The sequence below is a fragment of the Rhipicephalus microplus genome, unplaced genomic scaffold (assembly GCF_043290135.1).
Source record: "Rhipicephalus microplus isolate Deutch F79 unplaced genomic scaffold, USDA_Rmic scaffold_62, whole genome shotgun sequence".
NCBI classification, from domain to species: Eukaryota; Metazoa; Arthropoda; class Arachnida; order Ixodida; family Ixodidae; genus Rhipicephalus; species Rhipicephalus microplus.
Window position 1 is genome coordinate 1,563,723 of NW_027464635.1, and position 20,457 is coordinate 1,584,179.

Genomic DNA, 20,457 nt, shown 5'->3' on the forward strand with positions numbered 1-20,457 from the left:
CAGAATGTACTAAGCCACGGCGCTTGCGCAGCCTGTTGGTCAGGCAGTGACACCATCAAAAGTATTTCGAACTAAACTTCGAAAACAAAAAACTTGAGAGACGTTTGTCTTGACTCTCGAGGCACAGGTGAGATTCGAACTCACGCTTTTCCTTTTACTAGACAGGCGCTTTAACTAACTAAGCCACGGCGCCTGTGCAGCGTCTTGTTCAGACAGTGACACCATCAGAAGCATTTAGAACTAAACTTTAAAAACAAAAAACTAGACAGACGTTTGTCTTGACTCTCGTGGCACCGGTGAGATTCGAACTAATGATCTCCTGTTTACTAGACATGCGCTTTAACCAACTAAGCCACGGCGCCTGCGCAGCATCTTGTTCAGGCAGTGACACCATCAGAAGTATTTCGAACTAAACTTCGAAAACAAAAAACTAGAGAGACGTTAGTCTTGACTCCCGAGGCACCGGTGAGATTCGAACTCACGATCTGCTGTTTACTAGGCAGGCGCTTTAACCAACTAAGCCACGGCGCTTGTGCAGCGTCTTGTTCAGGCAGTGACACCATCAGAAGTATTTCGAACTAAACTTCGAAAACAAAAAACTAGAGAGAGGTTTGTCTTGACTCTCGAGGCACCGGTGAGATTCGAACTCACGATCTCCTGTTAACTAGACAGGCGCTTTAACCAACTAAGCCACGGCGCCTGCGCAGCGTCTTGTTCAGGCAGTTACACCATCAGAAGCATTTAGAACTAAACTTCGAAAACAAAAAACTAGACAGACGTTTGTCTTGACTCTCGTGGCACCGGTGAGATTCGAATCAATGATCTCCTGTTTACTAGACATGCGCTTTAACCAACTAAGCCACGGCGCCTGCGCAGCGTCTTGTTCAGGCAGTGACACCATCAGAAGTATTTCGAACTAAACTTCGAAAACAAAAAACTAGAGAACCGTTTGTCTTGACTCTTGAGGCACCGGTGAGATTCGAACTCACGATCTCCTGTTTACTAGACAGGCGCTTTAACCAACTAAGGCACGGCGCCTGCGCAGCGCCTTGTTCAGTCAGTGACACCATCAGAAGTATTTCGAACAAAACTTCGAAAACAAAAAACTAGAGAACCGTTTGTCTTGACTCTCGAGGCACCGGTGAGATTCGAACCCACGATTTCCTGTTTACTAGACAGGCGCTTTAACTAACTAAGCCACGGCGCCTGCCCAGCGCCTTGTTCAGTCAGTGACACTATCAGAAGTACTTCGAACAAAACTTCGAAAACAAAAAACTTCAGAGACGTTTGTCTTGACTCTCGAGGCACAGGTGAGATTCAAACTATCGATCTTCCTTTCACTAGACAGGCGCTTTAACTAACTAAGCCACAGTGCCTACGCAGCGTCTTGTTCAGGCAGTGACACCATCAGAATTATTTCCAACTAAACTTCGACAACAAAAAACTGGAGAGACGTTTGTCTTGACTCTCGAAGCACAGGTGAGATTCGAACTCACGCTTTTCCTTTTACTAGACAGGCGCTTTAACTAACTAAGCCACAGCACCTGTGCAGCGTCTCGTTCAGGCAGTGACACCATCAGAATTATTTCGAACTAAACTTCGAAAACAAAAAACTAGAGAGACGTTTGTCTTGACTCTCGAGGCACCAGTGAGATTCGAACTCATGATCTCCTGTTTACTAGAAAGGCGCTTTAACCAACTAAGCCACGGCGCCTGCGCGGCGTCTTGTTCAGGCAGTGACACCATCAGAAAAATTTCGAAATAAACTACGAAAACAAAAAGTAGAGAGACGTTTGTCTTGACTCTCGAGGCACCGGTGAGATTCGAACTCACGATCTCCAGTTTACTAGACAGGCGCTTTAACCAAATAAGCCACGGCGCCTGCGCAGCGTCTTGTTCAGGCAATGACACCATTAGAAGTATTTTGAACAATACTTCGAAAACAAAAAAAAAACTAGAGAGCCGTTAGTCTTGATTCTCGAGGCACCGGGGAGATTCGAACTAATGATCTCCTGTTTACTAGACATGCGCTTTAACCAACTAAGCCACGGCGCCTGCGCAGCATCTTGTTCAGGCAGTGACACCATCAGAAGTATTTCGAACTAAGCTTCGAAAACAAAAAACTAGAGAGACGTTAGTCTTGACTCTCGAGGCACCGGTGAGATTCGAACTCGCGATCTCCTGTTTACTAGACAGGCGCTTGTGCAGCGTCTTGTTCAGGCAGTGACACCATCAGAAGTACTTCGAAATAAACTTCGAAAACAAAAAACTAGAGAGAAGTTTGTCTTGACTCTCGAGGCACCGGTGAGATTCGAACTCACGATCTCCGGTTTACTAGACAGGAAATTTAACCAAATAAGCCACGGCGTCTGCGCAGCGTCTTGTTCAGGCAGTGACACCATTGGAAGTATTTCGAACAATACTTCGAAAACAAAAAAAATCAGAAGAGACGTTAGTCTTGACTCTCGAGGCACCGGTGAGATTCGAAATTACGATCTCTTGCTTGCTAGACAGGCGCTTTAACCAACTAAGCCACGGCGCCTGTGCAGCGTCTTGTTCAGGCAGTGACACCATCAGAAGCATTTAGAACTAAACTTTAAAAACAAAAAACTAGACAGACGTTTGTCTTGACTCTCGTGGCACCGGTGAGATTCGAACTAATGATCTCCTGTTTACTAGACATGCGCTTTAACCAACTAAGCCACGGCGCCTGCGCAGCATCTTGTTCAGGCAGTGACACCATCAGAAGTATTTCGAACTAAACTTCGAAAACAAAAAACTAGAGAGACGTTAGTCTTGACTCCCGAGGTACCGGTGAGATTCGAACTCACGATCTGCTGTTTACTAGACAGGCGCTTTAACCAACTAAGCCACGGCGCTTGTGCAGCGTCTTGTTCAGGCAGGGACAGCATCAGAAGTATTTCGAACTAAACTTCGAAAACAAAAAAAAACTGGAGAGAGGTTTCTCTTGACCCTCGAGGCACCGGTGAGATTCGAACTCACGATCTCCTGTTTACTAGACAGGCGCTTTAAGCAACTAAGCCACGGCGCTTGTGCAGCGTCTTGTTCAGGCAGTGACACCATCAGAAGTATTTCGAACTAAACTTCGAAAACAAAAAACTAGAGAGAGGTTTGTCTTGACTCTCGAGGCACCGGTGAGATTCGAACTCACGATCTCCTGTTAACTAGACAGGCGCTTTAACCGACTAAGCCACGGCGCCTGCACAGCGTCTTGTTCAGGCAGTGACACCATCAGAAGCATTTAGGACTAAACTTCGAAAACAAAAAACTAGACAGACGTTTGTCTTGACTCTCGTGGCACCGGTGAGATTCGAATTAATGATCTCCTGTTTACTAGACATGCGCTTTAACCAACTAAGCCACGGCGCCTGCGCAGCGTCTTGTTCAGGCAGTGACACCATCAGAAGTATTTCGAACTAAACTTCGAAAACAAAAAACTAGAGAACCGTTTGTCTTGACTCTCGTGGCACCGGTGAGATTCGAATTAATGATCTCCTGTTTACTAGACAGGCGCTTTAACTAACTAAGGCACGGCGCCTGCGCAGCGCCTTGTTCAGTCAGTGACACCATCAGAAGTATTTCGAACAAAACTTCGAAAACAAAAAACTAGAGAACCGTTTGTCTTGACTCTCGAGGCACCGGTGAGATTCGAACCCACGATTTCCTGTTTACTAGACAGGCGCTTTAACTAACTAAGCCACGGCGCCTGCCCAGTGCCTTGTTCACTCAGTGACACTATCAGAGGTACTTCGAACAAAACTTCGAAAACAAAAAACTTCAGAGACGTTTGTCTTGACTCTCGAGGCACAGGTGAGATTCAAACTATCGATCTTCCTTTCACTAGACAGGTGCTTTAACTAACTAAGCCACAGTGCCTACGCAGCGTCTTGTTCAGGCAGTGACACCATCAGAATTATTTCGAACTAAACTTCGACAACAAAAAACTGGAGAGACGTTTGTCTTGACTCTCGAGGCACCGGTAAGATTCGAACTCATGACCTCCTGTTTACTAGACAGGCGCTTTAACCAACTAAGCCACGGCGCCTGCGCAGCGTCTTGTTCAGGCAGTGACACCATCAGAAGTAATTCGAACTGAACTTCGAAAACAAAAAAAAACTAGAGAGACGTTTGTCTTGACTCTCGAGGCACCAGTGAGATTCGAACTCACGATCTGCTGTTTACTAGACAGGCGCTTTAACCAACTAAGCCACGGCACTTGTGCAGCGTCTTGTTCAGGCAGTGACAGCATCAGAAGTATTTCGAACTAAACTTCGAAAACAAAAAAAACTAGACAGAGGTTAGTCTTGACTCTCGAGGCACCGGTGAGATTCGAACTCACGATCTCCGGTTTACTAGACAGGAAATTTAACCAAATAAGCCACGGCGTCTGCGCAGCGTCTTGTTCAGGCAGTGACACCATTGGAAGTATTTCGAACAATACTTCGAAAACAAAAAAAAATCAGAAGAGACGTTAGTCTTGACTCTCGAGGCACCGGTGAGATTCGAACTCACGATCTCCTGTTTGCTAGACAGGCGCTTTAACCAACTAAGCCAAGGCGCCTGCGCAGCGTCTTGTTCAGGCAGTGACACCATCAGAAATATTTCGAACTAAACTTCGAAAACAAAAAACTTGAGAGACGTTTGTCTTGACTCTCGAGGCACAGGTGAGATTCGAACTCACGCTTTTCCTTTTACTAGACAGGCGCTTTAACTAACTAAGCCACGGCGCCTGTGCAGCGTCTTGTTCAGACAGTGACACCATCAGAAGCATTTAGAACTAAACTTTAAAAACAAAAAACTAGACAGACGTTTGTCTTGACTCTCGTGGCACCGGTGAGATTCGAACTAATGATCTCCTGTTTACTAGACATGCGCTTTAACCAACTAAGCCACGGCGCCTGCGCAGCATCTTGTTCAGGCAGTGACACCATCAGAAGTATTTCGAACTAAACTTCGAAAACAAAAAACTAGAGAGACGTTAGTCTTGACTCCCGAGGCACCGGTGAGATTCGAACTCACGATCTGCTGTTTACTAGGCAGGCGCTTTAACCAACTAAGCCACGGCGCTTGTGCAGCGTCTTGTTCAGGCAGGGACAGCATCAGAAGTATTTCGAACTAAACTTCGAAAACAAAAAAAAACTGGAGAGAGGTTTGTCTTGACCCTCGAGGCACCGGTGAGATTCGAACTCACGATCTCCTGTTTACTAGACAGGCGCTTTAAGCAACTAAGCCACGGCGCTTGTGCAGCGTCTTGTTCAGGCAGTGACACCATCAGAAGTATTTCGAACTAAACTTCGAAAACAAAAAACTAGAGAGAGGTTTGTCTTGACTCTCTAGGCACCGGTGAGATTCGAACTCACGATCTCCTGTTAACTAGACAGGCGCTTTAACCAACTAAGCCACGGCGCCTGCGCAGCGTCTTGTTCAGGCAGTTACACCATCAGAAGCATTTAGAACTAAACTTCGAAAACAAAAAACTAGACAGACGTTTGTCTTGACTCTCGTGGCACCGGTGAGATTCGAATCAATGATCTCCTGTTTACTAGACATGCGCTTTAACCAACTAAGCCACGGCGCCTGCGCAGCGTCTTGTTCAGGCAGTGACACCATCAGAAGTATTTCGAACTAAACTTCGAAAACAAAAAACTAGAGAACCGTTTGTCTTGACTCTTGAGGCACCGGTGAGATTCGAACTCACGATCTCCTGTTTACTAGACAGGCGCTTTAACTAACTAAGGCACGGCGCCTGCGCAGCGCCTTGTTCAGTCAGTGACACCATCAGAAGTATTTCGAACAAAACTTCGAAAACAAAAAACTAGAGAACCGTTTGTCTTGACTCTCGAGGCACCGGTGAGATTCGAACCCACGATTTCCTGTTTACTAGACAGGCGCTTTAACTAACTAAGCCACGGCGCCTGCCCAGCGCCTTGTTCAGTCAGTGACACTATCAGAAGTACTTCGAACAAAACTTCGAAAACAAAAAACTTCAGAGACGTTTGTCTTGACTCTCGAGGCACAGGTGAGATTCAAACTATCGATCTTCCTTTCACTAGACAGGCGCTTTAACTAACTAAGCCACAGTGCCTACGCAGCGTCTTGTTCAGGCAGTGACACCATCAGAATTATTTCGAACTAAACTTCGACAACAAAAAACTGGAGAGACGTTTGTCTTGACTCTCGAGGCACAGGTGAGATTCGAACTCACGCTTTTCCTTTTACTAGACAGGCGCTTTAACTAACTAAGCCACAGCACCTGCGCAGCGTCTCGTTCAGGCAGTGACACCATCAGAATTATTTCGAACTAAACTTCGAAAACAAAAAACTAGAGAGACGTTTGTCTTGACTCTCGAGGCACCAGTGAGATTCGAACTCATGATCTCCTGTTTACTAGAAAGGCGCTTTAACCAACTAAGCCACGGCGCCTGCGCGGCGTCTTGTTCAGGCAGTGACACCATCAGAAAAATTTCGAAATAAACTACGAAAACAAAAAGTAGAGAGACGTTTGTCTTGACTCTCGAGGCACCGGTGAGATTCGAACTCACGATCTCCAGTTTACTAGACAGGCGCTTTAACCAAATAAGCCACGGCGCCTGCGCAGCGTCTTGTTCAGGCAATGACACCATTAGAAGTATTTTGAACAATACTTCGAAAACAAAAAAAAAACTAGAGAGCCGTTAGTCTTGATTCTCGAGGCACCGGGGAGATTCGAAATAATGATCTCCTGTTTACTAGACATGCGCTTTAACCAACTAAGCCACGGCGCCTGCGCAGCATCTTGTTCAGGCAGTGACACCATCAGAAGTATTTCGAACTAAGCTTCGAAAACAAAAAACTAGAGAGACGTTAGTCTTGACTCTCGAGGCACCGGTGAGATTCGAACTCGCGATCTCCTGTTTACTAGACAGGCGCTTGTGCAGCGTCTTGTTCAGGCAGTGACACCATCAGAAGTACTTCGAAATAAACTTCGAAAACAAAAAACTAGAGAGAAGTTTGTCTTGACTCTCGAGGCACCGGTGAGATTCGAACTCACGATCTCCGGTTTACTAGACAGGAAATTTAACCAAATAAGCCACGGCGTCTGCGCAGCGTCTTGTTCAGGCAGTGACACCATTGGAAGTATTTCGAACAATACTTCGAAAACAAAAAAAATCAGAAGAGACGTTAGTCTTGACTCTCGAGGCACCGGTGAGATTCGAACTCACGATCTCTTGTTTGCTAGACAGGCGCTTTAACCAACTAAGCCACGGCGCCTGTGCAGCGTCTTGTTCAGGCAGTGACACCATCAGAAGCATTTAGAACTAAACTTTAAAAACAAAAAACTAGACAGACGTATGTCTTGACTCTCGTGGCACCGGTGAGATTCGAACTAATGATCTCCTGTTTACTAGACATGCGCTTTAACCAACTAAGCCACGGCGCCTGCGCAGCATCTTGTTCAGGCAGTGACACCATCAGAAGTATTTCGAACTAAACTTCGAAAACAAAAAACTAGAGAGACGTTAGTCTTGACTCCCGAGGCACCGGTGAGATTCGAACTCACGATCTGCTGTTTACTAGACAGGCGCTTTAACCAACTAAGCCACGGCGCTTGTACAGCGTCTTGTTCAGGCAGGGACAGCATCAGAAGTATTTCGAACTAAACTTCGAAAACAAAAAAAAAACTGGAGAGAGGTTTCTCTTGACCCTCGAGGCACCGGTGAGATTCGAACTCACGATCTCCTGTTTACTAGACAGGCGCTTTAAGCAACTAAGCCACGGCGCTTGTGCAGCGTCTTGTTCAGGCAGTGACACCATCAGAAGTATTTCGAACTAAACTTCGAAAACAAAAAACTAGAGAGAGGTTTGTCTTGACTCTCGAGGCACCGGTGAGATTCGAACTCACGATCTGCTGTTTACTAGACAGGCGCTTTAACCAAATAGGCCACGGCGTCTGCGCAGCGTCTTGTTCAGGCAGTGACACCATTGGAAGTATTTCGAACAATACTTCGAAAACAAAAAAAATCAGAAGAGACGTTAGTCTTGACTCTCGAGGCACCGGTGAGATTCGAACTCACGATCTCCTGTTTGCTAGACAGGCGCTTTAACCAACTAAGCCACGGCGCCTGTGCAGCGTCTTGTTCAGGCAGTGACACCATCAGAAGCATTTAGAACTAAACTTTAAAAACAAAAAACTAGACAGACGTTTGTCTTGACTCTCGTGGCACCGGTGAGATTCGAACTAATGATCTCCTGTTTACTAGACATGCGCTTTAACCAACTAAGCCACGGCGCCTGCGCAGCGTCTTGTTCAGGCAGTGACACCATCAGAAGTAATTCGAACTGAACTTCGAAAACAAAAAAAACTAGAGAGACGTTTGTCTTGACTCTCGAGGCACCAGTGAGATACGAACTCACGATCTGCTGTTTACTAGACAGGCGCTTTAACCAACTAAGCCACGGCACTTGTGCAGCGTCTTGTTCAGGCAGTGACAGCATCAGAAGTATTTCGAACTAAACTTCGAAAACAAAAAAAACTAGACAGAGGTTAGTCTTGACTCTCGAGGCACCGGTGAGATTCGAACTCACGATCTCCGGTTTACTAGACAGGAAATTTAACCAAATAAGCCAGGGCGTCTGCGCAGCGTCTTGTTCAGGCAGTGACACCATCAGAAGCATTTAGGACTAAACTTCGAAAACAAAAAACTAGACAGACGTTTGTCTTGACTCTCGTGGCACCGGTGAGATTCGAATTAATGATCTCCTGTTTACTAGACATGCGCTTTAACCAACTAAGCCACGGCGCCTGCGCAGCGTCTTGTTCAGGCAGTGACACCATCAGAAGTATTTCGAACTAAACTTCGAAAACAAAAAACTAGAGAACCGTTTGTCTTGACTCTTGAGGCACCGGTGAGATTCGAACTCACGATCTCCTGTTTACTAGACAGGCGCTTTAACTAACTAAGGCACGGCGCCTGCGCAGCGCCTTGTTCAGTCAGTGACACCATCAGAAGTATTTCGAACTAAGCTTCGAAAACAAAAAACTAGAGAGACGTTAGTCTTGACTCTCGAGGCACCGGTGAGATTCGAACTCGCGATCTCCTGTTTACTAGACAGGCGCTTGTGCAGCGTCTTGTTCAGGCAGTGACACCATCAGAAGTACTTCGAAATAAACTTCGAAAACAAAAAACTAGAGAGAAGTTTGTCTTGACTCTCGAGGCACCGGTGAGATTCGAACTCACGATCTCTTGTTTGCTAGACAGGCGCTTTAACCAACTAAGCCACGGCGCCTGTGCAGCGTCTTGTTCAGGCAGTGACACCATCAGAAGCATTTAGAACTAAACTTTAAAAACAAAAAACTAGACAGACGTTTGTCTTGACTCTCGTGGCACCGGTGAGATTCGAACTAATGATCTCCTGTTTACTAGACATGCGCTTTAACCAACTAAGCCACGGCGCCTGCGCAGCATCTTGTTCAGGCAGTGACACCATCAGAAGTATTTCGAACTAAACTTCGAAAACAAAAAACTAGAGAGACGTTAGTCTTGACTCCCGAGGCACCGGTGAGATTCGAACTCACGATCTGCTGTTTACTAGACAGGCGCTTTAACCAACTAAGCCACGGCGCTTGTACAGCGTCTTGTTCAGGCAGGGACAGCATCAGAAGTATTTCGAACTAAACTTCGAAAACAAAAAAAAACTGGAGAGAGGTTTCTCTTGACCCTCGAGGCACCGGTGAGATTCGAACTCACGATCTCCTGTTTACTAGACAGGCGCTTTAAGCAACTAAGCCACGGCGCTTGTGCAGCGTCTTGTTCAGGCAGTGACACCATCAGAAGTATTTCGAACTAAACTTCGAAAACAAAAAACTAGAGAGAGGTTTGTCTTGACTCTCGAGGCACCGGTGAGATTCGAACTCACGATCTCCTGTTAACTAGACAGGCGCTTTAACCGGCTAAGCCACGGCGCCTGCGCAGCGTCTTGTTCAGGCAGTGACACCATCAGAAGCATTTAGAACTAAACTTCGAAAACAAAAAACTAGACAGACGTTTGTCTTGACTCTCGTGGCACCGGTGAGATTCGAACTCACGATCTGCTGTTTACTAGACAGGCGCTTTAACCAAGCCACGGCGCTTGTGCAGCGTCTTGTTGAGGCAGGGACAGCATCAGAAGTATTTCGAACTAAACTTCGAAAACAAAAAAAAAACTGGAGAGAGGTTTCTCTTGACCCTCGAGGCACCGGTGAGATTCGAACTCACGATCTCCTGTTTACTAGACAGGCGCTTTAAGCAACTAAGCCACGGCGCTTGTGCAGCGTCTTGTTCAGGCAGTGACACCATCAGAAGTATTTCGAACTAAACTTCGAAAACAAAAAACTAGAGAGAGGTTTGTCTTGACTCTCGAGGCACCGGTGAGATTCGAACTCACGATCTGCTGTTTACTAGACAGGCGCTTTAACCAAATAGGCCACGGCGTCTGCGCAGCGTCTTGTTCAGGCAGTGACACCATTGGAAGTATTTCGAACAATACTTCGAAAACAAAAAAAAATCAGAAGAGACGTTAGTCTTGACTCTCGAGGGACCGGTGAGATTCGAACTCACGATCTCCTGTTTGCTAGACAGGCGCTTTAACCAACTAAGCCACGGCGCCTGTGCAGCGTCTTGTTCAGGCAGTGACACCATCAGAAGCATTTAGAACTAAACTTTAAAAACAAAAAACTAGACAGACGTTTGTCTTGACTCTCGTGGCACCGGTGAGATTCGAACTAATGATCTCCTGTTTACTAGACATGCGCTTTAACCAACTAAGCCACGGCGCCTGCGCAGCGTCTTGTTCAGGCAGTGACACCATCAGAAGTAATTCGAACTGAACTTCGAAAACAAAAAAAACTAGAGAGACGTTTGTCTTGACTCTCGAGGCACCAGTGAGATTCGAACTCACGATCTGCTGTTTACTAGACAGGCGCTTTAACCAACTAAGCCACGGCACTTGTGCAGCGTCTTGTTCAGGCAGTGACAGCATCAGAAGTATTTCGAACTAAACTTCGAAAACAAAAAAAACTAGACAGAGGTTAGTCTTGACTCTCGAGGCACCGGTGAGATTCGAACTCACGATCTCCGGTTTACTAGACAGGAAATTTAACCAAATAAGCCAGGGCGTCTGCGCAGCGTCTTGTTCAGGCAGTGACACCATCAGAAGCATTTAGGACTAAACTTCGAAAACAAAAAACTAGACAGACGTTTGTCTTGACTCTCGTGGCACCGGTGAGATTCGAATTAATGATCTCCTGTTTACTAGACATGCGCTTTAACCAACTAAGCCACGGCGCCTGCGCAGCGTCTTGTTCAGGCAGTGACACCATCAGAAGTATTTCGAACTAAACTTCGAAAACAAAAAACTAGAGAACCGTTTGTCTTGACTCTTGAGGCACCGGTGAGATTCGAACTCACGATCTCCTGTTTACTAGACAGGCGCTTTAACTAACTAAGGCACGGCGCCTGCGCAGCGCCTTGTTCAGTCAGTGACACCATCAGAAGTATTTCGAACAAAACTTCGAAAACAAAAAACTAGAGAACCGTTTGTCTTGACTCTCGAGGCACCGGTGAGATTCGAACCCACGATTTCCTGTTTACTAGACAGGCGCTTTAACTAACTAAGCCACGGCGCCTGCCCAGTGCCTTGTTCACTCAGTGACACTATCAGAGGTACTTCGAACAAAACTTCGAAAACAAAAAACTTCAGAGACGTTTGTCTTGACTCTCGAGGCACAGGTGAGATTCAAACTATCGATCTTCCTTTCACTAGACAGGCGCTTTAACTAACTAAGCCACAGTGCCTACGCAGCGTCTTGTTCAGGCAGTGACACCATCAGAATTATTTCGAACTAAACTTCGACAACAAAAAACTGGAGAGACGTTTGTCTTGACTCTCGAGGCACCGGTAAGATTCGAACTCATGACCTCCTGTTTACTAGACAGGCGCTTTAACCAACTAAGCCACGGCGCCTGCGCAGCGTCTTGTTCAGGCAGTGACACCATCAGAAGTAATTCGAACTGAACTTCGAAAACAAAAAAAAACTAGAGAGACGTTTGTCTTGACTCTCGAGGCACCAGTGAGATTCGAACTCACGATCTGCTGTTTACTAGACAGGCGCTTTAACCAACTAAGCCACGGCACTTGTGCAGCGTCTTGTTCAGGCAGTGACAGCATCAGAAGTATTTCGAACTAAACTTCGAAAACAAAAAAAACTAGACAGAGGTTAGTCTTGACTCTCGAGGCACCGGTGAGATTCGAACTCACGATCTCCGGTTTACTAGACAGGAAATTTAACCAAATAAGCCAGGGCGTCTGCGCAGCGTCTTGTTCAGGCAGTGACACCATTGGAAGTATTTCGAACAATACTTCGAAAACAAAAAAAATCAGAAGAGACGTTAGTCTTGACTCTCGAGGCACCGGTGAGATTCGAACTCACGATCTCCTGTTTGCTAGACAGGCGCTTTAACCAACTAAGCCAAGGCGCCTGCGCAGCGTCTTGTTCAGGCAGTGACACCATCAGAAATATTTCGAACTAAACTTCGAAAACAAAAAACTTGAGAGACGTTTGTCTTGACTCTCGAGGCACAGGTGAGATTCGAACTCACGCTTTTCCTTTTACTAGACAGGCGCTATAACTAACTAAGCCACGGCGCCTGTGCAGCGTCTTGTTCAGACAGTGACACCATCAGAAGCATTTAGAACTAAACTTTAAAAACAAAAAACTAGACAGACGTTTGTCTTGACTCTCGTGGCACCGGTGAGATTCGAACTAATGATCTCCTGTTTACTAGACATGCGCTTTAACCAACTAAGCCACGGCGCCTGCGCAGCATCTTGTTCAGGCAGTGACACCATCAGAAGTATTTCGAACTAAACTTCGAAAACAAAAAACTAGAGAGACGTTAGTCTTGACTCCCGAGGCACCGGTGAGATTCGAACTCACGATCTGCTGTTTACTAGGCAGGCGCTTTAACCAACTAAGCCACGGCGCTTGTGCAGCGTCTTGTTCAGGCAGGGACAGCATCAGAAGTATTTCGAACTAAACTTCGAAAACAAAAAAAAAACTGGAGAGAGGTTTGTCTTGACCCTCGAGGCACCGGTGAGATTCGAACTCACGATCTCCTGTTTACTAGACAGGCGCTTTAAGCAACTAAGCCACGGCGCTTGTGCAGCGTCTTGTTCAGGCAGTGACACCATCAGAAGTATTTCGAACTAAACTTCGAAAACAAAAAACTAGAGAGAGGTTTGTCTTGACTCTCTAGGCACCGGTGAGATTCGAACTCACGATCTCCTGTTAACTAGACAGGCGCTTTAACCAACTAAGCCACGGCGCCTGCGCAGCGTCTTGTTCAGGCAGTTACACCATCAGAAGCATTTAGAACTAAACTTCGAAAACAAAAAACTAGACAGACGTTTGTCTTGACTCTCGTGGCACCGGTGAGATTCGAATCAATGATCTCCTGTTTACTAGACATGCGCTTTAACCAACTAAGCCACGGCGCCTGCGCAGCGTCTTGTTCAGGCAGTGACACCATCAGAAGTATTTCGAACTAAACTTCGAAAACAAAAAACTAGAGAACCGTTTGTCTTGACTCTTGAGGCACCGGTGAGATTCGAACTCACGATCTCCTGTTTACTAGACAGGCGCTTTAACTAACTAAGGCACGGCGCCTGCGCAGCGCCTTGTTCAGTCAGTGACACCATCAGAAGTATTTCGAACAAAACTTCGAAAACAAAAAACTAGAGAACCGTTTGTCTTGACTCTCGAGGCACCGGTGAGATTCGAACCCACGATTTCCTGTTTACTAGACAGGCGCTTTAACTAACTAAGCCACGGCGCCTGCCCAGCGCCTTGTTCAGTCAGTGACACTATCAGAAGTACTTCGAACAAAACTTCGAAAACAAAAAACTTCAGAGACGTTTGTCTTGACTCTCGAGGCACAGGTGAGATTCAAACTATCGATCTTCCTTTCACTAGACAGGCGCTTTAACTAACTAAGCCACAGCGCCTACGCAGCGTCTTGTTCAGGCAGTGACACCATCAGAATTATTTCGAACTAAACTTCGACAACAAAAAACTGGAGAGACGTTTGTCTTGACTCTCGAGGCACAGGTGAGATTCGAACTCACGCTTTTCCTTTTACTAGACAGGCGCTTTAACTAACTAAGCCACAGCACCTGCGCAGCGTCTCGTTCAGGCAGTGACACCATCAGAATTATTTCGAACTAAACTTCGAAAACAAAAAACTAGAGAGACGTTTGTCTTGACTCTCGAGGCACCAGTGAGATTCGAACTCATGATCTCCTGTTTACTAGAAAGGCGCTTTAACCAACTAAGCCACGGCGCCTGCGCGGCGTCTTGTTCAGGCAGTGACACCATCAGAAAAATTTCGAAATAAACTACGAAAACAAAAAGTAGAGAGACGTTTGTCTTGACTCTCGAGGCACCGGTGAGATTCGAACTCACGATCTCCAGTTTACTAGACAGGCGCTTTAACCAAATAAGCCACGGCGCCTGCGCAGCGTCTTGTTCAGGCAATGACACCATTAGAAGTATTTTGAACAATACTTCGAAAACAAAAAAAAAACTAGAGAGCCGTTAGTCTTGATTCTCGAGGCACCGGGGAGATTCGAAATAATGATCTCCTGTTTACTAGACATGCGCTTTAACCAACTAAGCCACGGCGCCTGCGCAGCATCTTGTTCAGGCAGTGACACCATCAGAAGTATTTCGAACTAAGCTTCGAAAACAAAAAACTAGAGAGACGTTAGTCTTGACTCTCGAGGCACCGGTGAGATTCGAACTCGCGATCTCCTGTTTACTAGACAGGCGCTTGTGCAGCGTCTTGTTCAGGCAGTGACACCATCAGAAGTACTTCGAAATAAACTTCGAAAACAAAAAACTAGAGAGAAGTTTGTCTTGACTCTCGAGGCACCGGTGAGATTCGAACTCACGATCTCCGGTTTACTAGACAGGAAATTTAACCAAATAAGCCACGGCGTCTGCGCAGCGTCTTGTTCAGGCAGTGACACCATTGGAAGTATTTCGAACAATACTTCGAAAACAAAAAAATCAGAAGAGACGTTAGTCTTGACTCTCGAGGCACCGGTGAGATTCGAACTCACGATCTCTTGTTTGCTAGACAGGCGCTTTAACCAACTAAGCCACGGCGCCTGTGCAGCGTCTTGTTCAGGCAGTGACACCATCAGAAGCATTTAGAACTAAACTTTAAAAACAAAAAACTAGACAGACGTTTGTCTTGACTCTCGTGGCACCGGTGAGATTCGAACTAATGATCTCCTGTTTACTAGACATGCGCTTTAACCAACTAAGCCACGGCGCCTGCGCAGCATCTTTTTCAGGCAGTGACACCATCAGAAGTATTTCGAACTAAACTTCGAAAACAAAAAACTAGAGAGACGTTAGTCTTGACTCCCGAGGCACCGGTGAGATTCGAACTCACGATCTGCTGTTTACTAGACAGGCGCTTTAACCAACTAAGCCACGGCGCTTGTACAGCGTCTTGTTCAGGCAGGGACAGCATCAGAAGTATTTCGAACTAAACTTCGAAAACAAAAAAAACTGGAGAGAGGTTTCTCTTGACCCTCGAGGCACCGGTGAGATTCGAACTCACGATCTCCTGTTTACTAGACAGGCGCTTTAAGCAACTAAGCCACGGCGCTTGTGCAGCGTCTTGTTCAGGCAGTGACACCATCAGAAGTATTTCGAACTAAACTTCGAAAACAAAAAACTAGAGAGAGGTTTGTCTTGACTCTCGAGGCACCGGTGAGATTCGAACTCACGATCTCCTGTTAACTAGACAGGCGCTTTAACCGACTAAGCCACGGCGCCTGCGCAGCGTCTTGTTCAGGCAGTGACACCATCAGAAGCATTTAGAACTAAACTTCGAAAACAAAAAACTAGACAGACGTTTGTCTTGACTCTCGTGGCACCGGTGAGATTCGAACTCACGATCTGCTGTTTACTAGACAGGCGCTTTAACCAACTAAGCCACGGCGCTTGTGCAGCGTCTTGTTCAGGCAGGGACAGCATCAGAAGTATTTCGAACTAAACTTCGAAAACAAAAAAAAAACTGGAGAGAGGTTTCTCTTGACCCTCGAGGCACCGGTGAGATTCGAACTCACGATCTCCTGTTTACTAGACAGGCGCTTTAAGCAACTAAGCCACGGCGCTTGTGCAGCGTCTTGTTCAGGCAGTGACACCATCAGAAGTATTTCGAACTAAACTTCGAAAACAAAAAACTAGAGAGAGGTTTGTCTTGACTCTCGAGGCACCGGTGAGATTCGAACTCACGATCTGCTGTTTACTAGACAGGCGCTTTAACCAAATAGGCCACGGCGTCTGCGCAGCGTCTTGTTCAGGCAGTGACACCATTGGAAGTATTTCGAACAATACTTCGAAAACAAAAAAAAATCAGAAGAGACGTTAGTCTTGACTCTCGAGGCACCGGTGAGATTCGAACTCACGATCTCCTGTTTGCTAGACAGGCGCTTTAACCAACTAAGCCAAGGCGCCTGCGCAGCGTCTTGTTCAGGCAGTGACACCATCAGAAATATTTCGAACTAAACTTCGAAAACAAAAAACTTGAGAGACGTTTGTCTTGACTCTCGAGGCACAGGTGAGATTCGAACTCACGCTTTTCCTTTTACTAGACAGGCGCTTTAACTAACTAAGCCACGGCGCCTGTGCAGCGTCTTGTTCAGACAGTGACACCATCAGAAGCATTTAGAACTAAACTTTAAAAACAAAAAACTAGACAGACGTTTGTCTTGACTCTCGTGGCACCGGTGAGATTCGAATTAATGATCTCCTGTTTACTAGACATGCGCTTTAACCAACTAAGCCACGGCGCCTGCGCAGGGTCTTGTTCAGGCAGTGACACCATCAGAAGTATTTCGAACTAAACTTCGAAAACAAAAAACTAGAGAACCGTTTGTCTTGACTCTTGAGGCACCAGTGAGATTCGAACTCACGATCTCCTGTTTACTAGACAGGCGCTTTAACTAACTAAGGCACGGCGCCTGCGCAGCGCCTTGTTCAGTCAGTGACACCATCAGAAGTATTTCGAACAAAACTTCGAAAACAAAAAACTAGAGAACCGTTTGTCTTGACTCTCGAGGCACCGGTGAGATTCGAACCCACGATTTCCTGTTTACTAGACAGGCGCTTTAACTAACTAAGCCACGGCGCCTGCCCAGTGCCTTGTTCACTCAGTGACACTATCAGAGGTACTTCGAACAAAACTTCGAAAACAAAAAACTTCAGAGACGTTTGTCTTGACTCTCGAGGCACAGGTGAGATTCAAACTATCGATCTTCCTTTCACTAGACAGGCGCTTTAACTAACTAAGCCACAGTGCCTACGCAGCGTCTTGTTCAGGCAGTGACACCATCAGAATTATTTCGAACTAAACTTCGACAACAAAAAACTGGAGAGACGTTTGTCTTGACTCTCGAGGCACCGGTAAGATTCGAACTCATGACCTCCTGTTTACTAGACAGGCGCTTTAACCAACTAAGCCACGGCGCCTGCGCAGCGTCTTGTTCAGGCAGTGACACCATCAGAAGTAATTCGAACTGAACTTCGAAAACAAAAAAAACTAGAGAGACGTTTGTCTTGACTCTCGAGGCACCAGTGAGATTCGAACTCACGATCTGCTGTTTACTAGACAGGCGCTTTAACCAACTAACCCACGGCACTTGTGCAGCGTCTTGTTCAGGCAGTGACAGCATCAGAAGTATTTCGAACTAAACTTCGAAAACAAAAAAAACTAGACAGAGGTTAGTCTTGACTCTCGAGGCACCGGTGAGATTCGAACTCACGATCTCCGGTTTACTAGACAGGAAATTTAACCAAATAAGCCACGGCGTCTGCGCAGCGTCTTGTTCAGGCAGTGACACCATTGGAAGTATTTCGAACAATACTTCGAAAACAAAAAAAAATCAGAAGAGACGTTAGTCTTGACTCTCGAGGCACCGGTGAGATTCGAACTCACGATCTCCTGTTTGCTAGACAGGCGCTGTAACCAACTAAGCCAAGGCGCCTGCGCAGCGTCTTGTTCAGGCAGTGACACCATCAGAAATATTTCGAACTAAACTTCGAAAACAAAAAACTTGAGAGACGTTTGTCTTGACTCTCGAGGCACAGGTGAGATTCGAACTCACGCTTTTTTTTTTACTAGTCAGGCGCTTTAACTAACTAAGCCACGGCGCCTGTGCAGCGTCTTGTTCAGACAGTGACACCATCAGAAGCATTTAGAACTAAACTTTAAAAACAAAAAACTAGACAGACGTTTGTCTTGACTCTCGTGGCACCGGTGAGACTCGAACTAATGATCTGCTGTTTACTAGACAGGCGCTTTAACCAAATAGGCCACGGCGTCTGCGCAGCATCTTGTTCAGGCAGTGACACCATTGGAAGTATTTCGAACAATACTTCGAAAACAAAAAAAAATCAGAAGAGACGTTAGTCTTGACTCTCGAGGCACCGGTGAGATTCGAACTCACGATCTCCTGTTTGCTAGACAGGCGCTTTAACCAACTAAGCCAAGGCGCCTGCGCAGCGTCTTGTTCAGGCAGTGACACCATCAGAAATATTTCGAACTAAACTTCGAAAACAAAAAACTTGAGAGACGTTTGTCTTGACTCTCGAGGCACAGGTGAGATTCGAACTCACGCTTTTCCTTTTACTAGACAGGCGCTTTAACTAACTAAGCCACGGCGCCTGTGCAGCGTCTTGTTCAGACAGTGACACCATCAGAAGCATTTAGAACTAAACTTTAAAAACAAAAAACTAGACAGACGTTTGTCTTGACTCTCGTGGCACCGGTGAGATTCGAATTAATGATCTCCTGTTTACTAGACATGCGCTTTAACCAACTAAGCCACGGCGCCTGCGCAGCGTCTTGTTCAGGCAGTGACACCATCAGAAGTATTTCGAACTAAACTTCGAAAACAAAAAACTAGAGAACCGTTTGTCTTGACTCTTGAGGCACCAGTGAGATTCGAACTCACGATCTCCTGTTTACTAGACAGGCGCTTTAACTAACTAAGGCACGGCGCCTGCGCAGCGCCTTGTTCAGTCAGTGACACCATCAGAAGTATTTCGAACAAAACTTCGAAAACAAAAAACTAGAGAACCGTTTGTCTTGACTCTCGAGGCACCGGTGAGATTCGAACCCACGATTTCCTGTTTACTAGACAGGCGCTTTAACTAACTAAGCCACGGCGCCTGCCCAGTGCCTTGTTCACTCAGTGACACTATCAGAGGTACTTCGAACAAAACTTCGAAAACAAAAAACTTCAGAGACGTTTGTCTTGACTCTCGAGGCACAGGTGAGATTCAAACTATCGATCTTCCTTTCACTAGACAGGCGCTTTAACTAACTAAGCCACAGTGCCTACGCAGCGTCTTGTTCAGGCAGTGACACCATCAGAATTATTTCGAACTAAACTTCGACAACAAAAAACTGGAGAGACGTTTGTCTTGACTCTCGAGGCACCGGTAAGATTCGAACTCATGACCTCCTGTTTACTAGACAGGCGCTTTAACCAACTAAGCCACGGCGCCTGCGCAGCGTCTTGTTCAGGCAGTGACACCATCAGAAGTTATTCGAACTGAACTTCGAAAACAAAAAAAACTAGAGAGACGTTTGTCTTGACTCTCGAGGCACCAGTGAGATTCGAACTCACGATCTGCTGTTTACTAGACAGGCGCTTTAACCAACTAACCCACGGCACTTGTGCAGCGTCTTGTTCAGGCAGTGACAGCATCAGAAGTATTTCGAACTAAACTTCGAAAACAAAAAAAACTAGACAGAGGTTAGTCTTGACTCTCGAGGCACCGGTGAGATTCGAACTCACGATCTCCGGTTTACTAGACAGGAAATTTAACCAAATAAGCCACGGCGTCTGCGCAGCGTCTTGTTCAGGCAGTGACACCATTGGAAGTATTTCGAACAATACTTCGAAAACAAAAAAAAATCAGAAGAGACGTTAGTCTTGACTCTCGAGGCACCGGTGAGATTCGAACTCACGATCTCCTGTTTGCTAGACAGGCGCTTTAACCAACTAAGCCAAGGCGCCTGCGCAGCGTCTTGTTCAGGCAGTGACACCATCAGAAATATTTCGAACTAAACTTCGAAAACAAAAAACTTGAGAGACGTTTGTCTTGACTCTCGAGGCACAGGTGAGATTCGAACTCACGCTTTTTTTTTTACTAGTCAGGCGCTTTAACTAACTAAGCCACGGCGCCTGTGCAGCGTCTTGTTCAGACAGTGACACCATCAGAAGCATTTAGAACTAAACTTTAAAAACAAAAAACTAGACAGACGTTTGTCTTGACTCTCGTGGCACCGGTGAGACTCGAACTAATGATCTGCTGTTTACTAGACAGGCGCTTTA

General features: G+C 46.1%; 22 non-coding genes across 22 annotated transcripts; all 22 read right to left on the reverse strand.

Moving 5' to 3' along the window:
• Positions 1-626: 626 nt before the first annotated feature.
• On the reverse strand, positions 627-700 carry TRNAT-AGU (transfer RNA threonine (anticodon AGU)). Its single transcript has one exon. It is a non-coding gene; the product is annotated as a tRNA-Thr (tRNA).
• A 264-nt stretch (positions 701-964) lies between these two features.
• On the reverse strand, positions 965-1,038 carry TRNAT-AGU (transfer RNA threonine (anticodon AGU)). Its single transcript has one exon. It is a non-coding gene; the product is annotated as a tRNA-Thr (tRNA).
• A 2,109-nt stretch (positions 1,039-3,147) lies between these two features.
• On the reverse strand, positions 3,148-3,221 carry TRNAT-AGU (transfer RNA threonine (anticodon AGU)). Its single transcript has one exon. It is a non-coding gene; the product is annotated as a tRNA-Thr (tRNA).
• Positions 3,222-3,992: 771 nt separating this feature from the next.
• Positions 3,993-4,066, reverse strand: TRNAT-AGU (transfer RNA threonine (anticodon AGU)). The gene has a single exon. It is a non-coding gene; the product is annotated as a tRNA-Thr (tRNA).
• Positions 4,067-4,508: 442 nt separating this feature from the next.
• On the reverse strand, positions 4,509-4,582 carry TRNAA-AGC (transfer RNA alanine (anticodon AGC)). The gene has a single exon. It is a non-coding gene; the product is annotated as a tRNA-Ala (tRNA).
• Positions 4,583-5,356: 774 nt separating this feature from the next.
• On the reverse strand, positions 5,357-5,430 carry TRNAT-AGU (transfer RNA threonine (anticodon AGU)). Its single transcript has one exon. It is a non-coding gene; the product is annotated as a tRNA-Thr (tRNA).
• A 1,768-nt stretch (positions 5,431-7,198) lies between these two features.
• On the reverse strand, positions 7,199-7,272 carry TRNAA-AGC (transfer RNA alanine (anticodon AGC)). The gene has a single exon. It is a non-coding gene; the product is annotated as a tRNA-Ala (tRNA).
• Positions 7,273-8,050: 778 nt separating this feature from the next.
• TRNAA-AGC (transfer RNA alanine (anticodon AGC)) lies at positions 8,051-8,124 on the reverse strand. The gene has a single exon. It is a non-coding gene; the product is annotated as a tRNA-Ala (tRNA).
• A 1,090-nt stretch (positions 8,125-9,214) lies between these two features.
• Positions 9,215-9,288, reverse strand: TRNAA-AGC (transfer RNA alanine (anticodon AGC)). Its single transcript has one exon. It is a non-coding gene; the product is annotated as a tRNA-Ala (tRNA).
• A 605-nt stretch (positions 9,289-9,893) lies between these two features.
• Positions 9,894-9,967, reverse strand: TRNAT-AGU (transfer RNA threonine (anticodon AGU)). The gene has a single exon. It is a non-coding gene; the product is annotated as a tRNA-Thr (tRNA).
• Positions 9,968-10,573: 606 nt separating this feature from the next.
• TRNAA-AGC (transfer RNA alanine (anticodon AGC)) lies at positions 10,574-10,647 on the reverse strand. The gene has a single exon. It is a non-coding gene; the product is annotated as a tRNA-Ala (tRNA).
• Positions 10,648-11,929: 1,282 nt separating this feature from the next.
• On the reverse strand, positions 11,930-12,003 carry TRNAT-AGU (transfer RNA threonine (anticodon AGU)). Its single transcript has one exon. It is a non-coding gene; the product is annotated as a tRNA-Thr (tRNA).
• A 441-nt stretch (positions 12,004-12,444) lies between these two features.
• On the reverse strand, positions 12,445-12,518 carry TRNAA-AGC (transfer RNA alanine (anticodon AGC)). The gene has a single exon. It is a non-coding gene; the product is annotated as a tRNA-Ala (tRNA).
• Positions 12,519-13,293: 775 nt separating this feature from the next.
• Positions 13,294-13,367, reverse strand: TRNAT-AGU (transfer RNA threonine (anticodon AGU)). Its single transcript has one exon. It is a non-coding gene; the product is annotated as a tRNA-Thr (tRNA).
• Positions 13,368-15,134: 1,767 nt separating this feature from the next.
• On the reverse strand, positions 15,135-15,208 carry TRNAA-AGC (transfer RNA alanine (anticodon AGC)). Its single transcript has one exon. It is a non-coding gene; the product is annotated as a tRNA-Ala (tRNA).
• A 604-nt stretch (positions 15,209-15,812) lies between these two features.
• TRNAT-AGU (transfer RNA threonine (anticodon AGU)) lies at positions 15,813-15,886 on the reverse strand. The gene has a single exon. It is a non-coding gene; the product is annotated as a tRNA-Thr (tRNA).
• A 610-nt stretch (positions 15,887-16,496) lies between these two features.
• Positions 16,497-16,570, reverse strand: TRNAA-AGC (transfer RNA alanine (anticodon AGC)). The gene has a single exon. It is a non-coding gene; the product is annotated as a tRNA-Ala (tRNA).
• A 940-nt stretch (positions 16,571-17,510) lies between these two features.
• On the reverse strand, positions 17,511-17,584 carry TRNAT-AGU (transfer RNA threonine (anticodon AGU)). Its single transcript has one exon. It is a non-coding gene; the product is annotated as a tRNA-Thr (tRNA).
• A 441-nt stretch (positions 17,585-18,025) lies between these two features.
• Positions 18,026-18,099, reverse strand: TRNAA-AGC (transfer RNA alanine (anticodon AGC)). Its single transcript has one exon. It is a non-coding gene; the product is annotated as a tRNA-Ala (tRNA).
• Positions 18,100-18,536: 437 nt separating this feature from the next.
• On the reverse strand, positions 18,537-18,610 carry TRNAA-AGC (transfer RNA alanine (anticodon AGC)). The gene has a single exon. It is a non-coding gene; the product is annotated as a tRNA-Ala (tRNA).
• Positions 18,611-19,550: 940 nt separating this feature from the next.
• Positions 19,551-19,624, reverse strand: TRNAT-AGU (transfer RNA threonine (anticodon AGU)). The gene has a single exon. It is a non-coding gene; the product is annotated as a tRNA-Thr (tRNA).
• Positions 19,625-20,065: 441 nt separating this feature from the next.
• TRNAA-AGC (transfer RNA alanine (anticodon AGC)) lies at positions 20,066-20,139 on the reverse strand. The gene has a single exon. It is a non-coding gene; the product is annotated as a tRNA-Ala (tRNA).
• Positions 20,140-20,457: the final 318 nt, after the last annotated feature.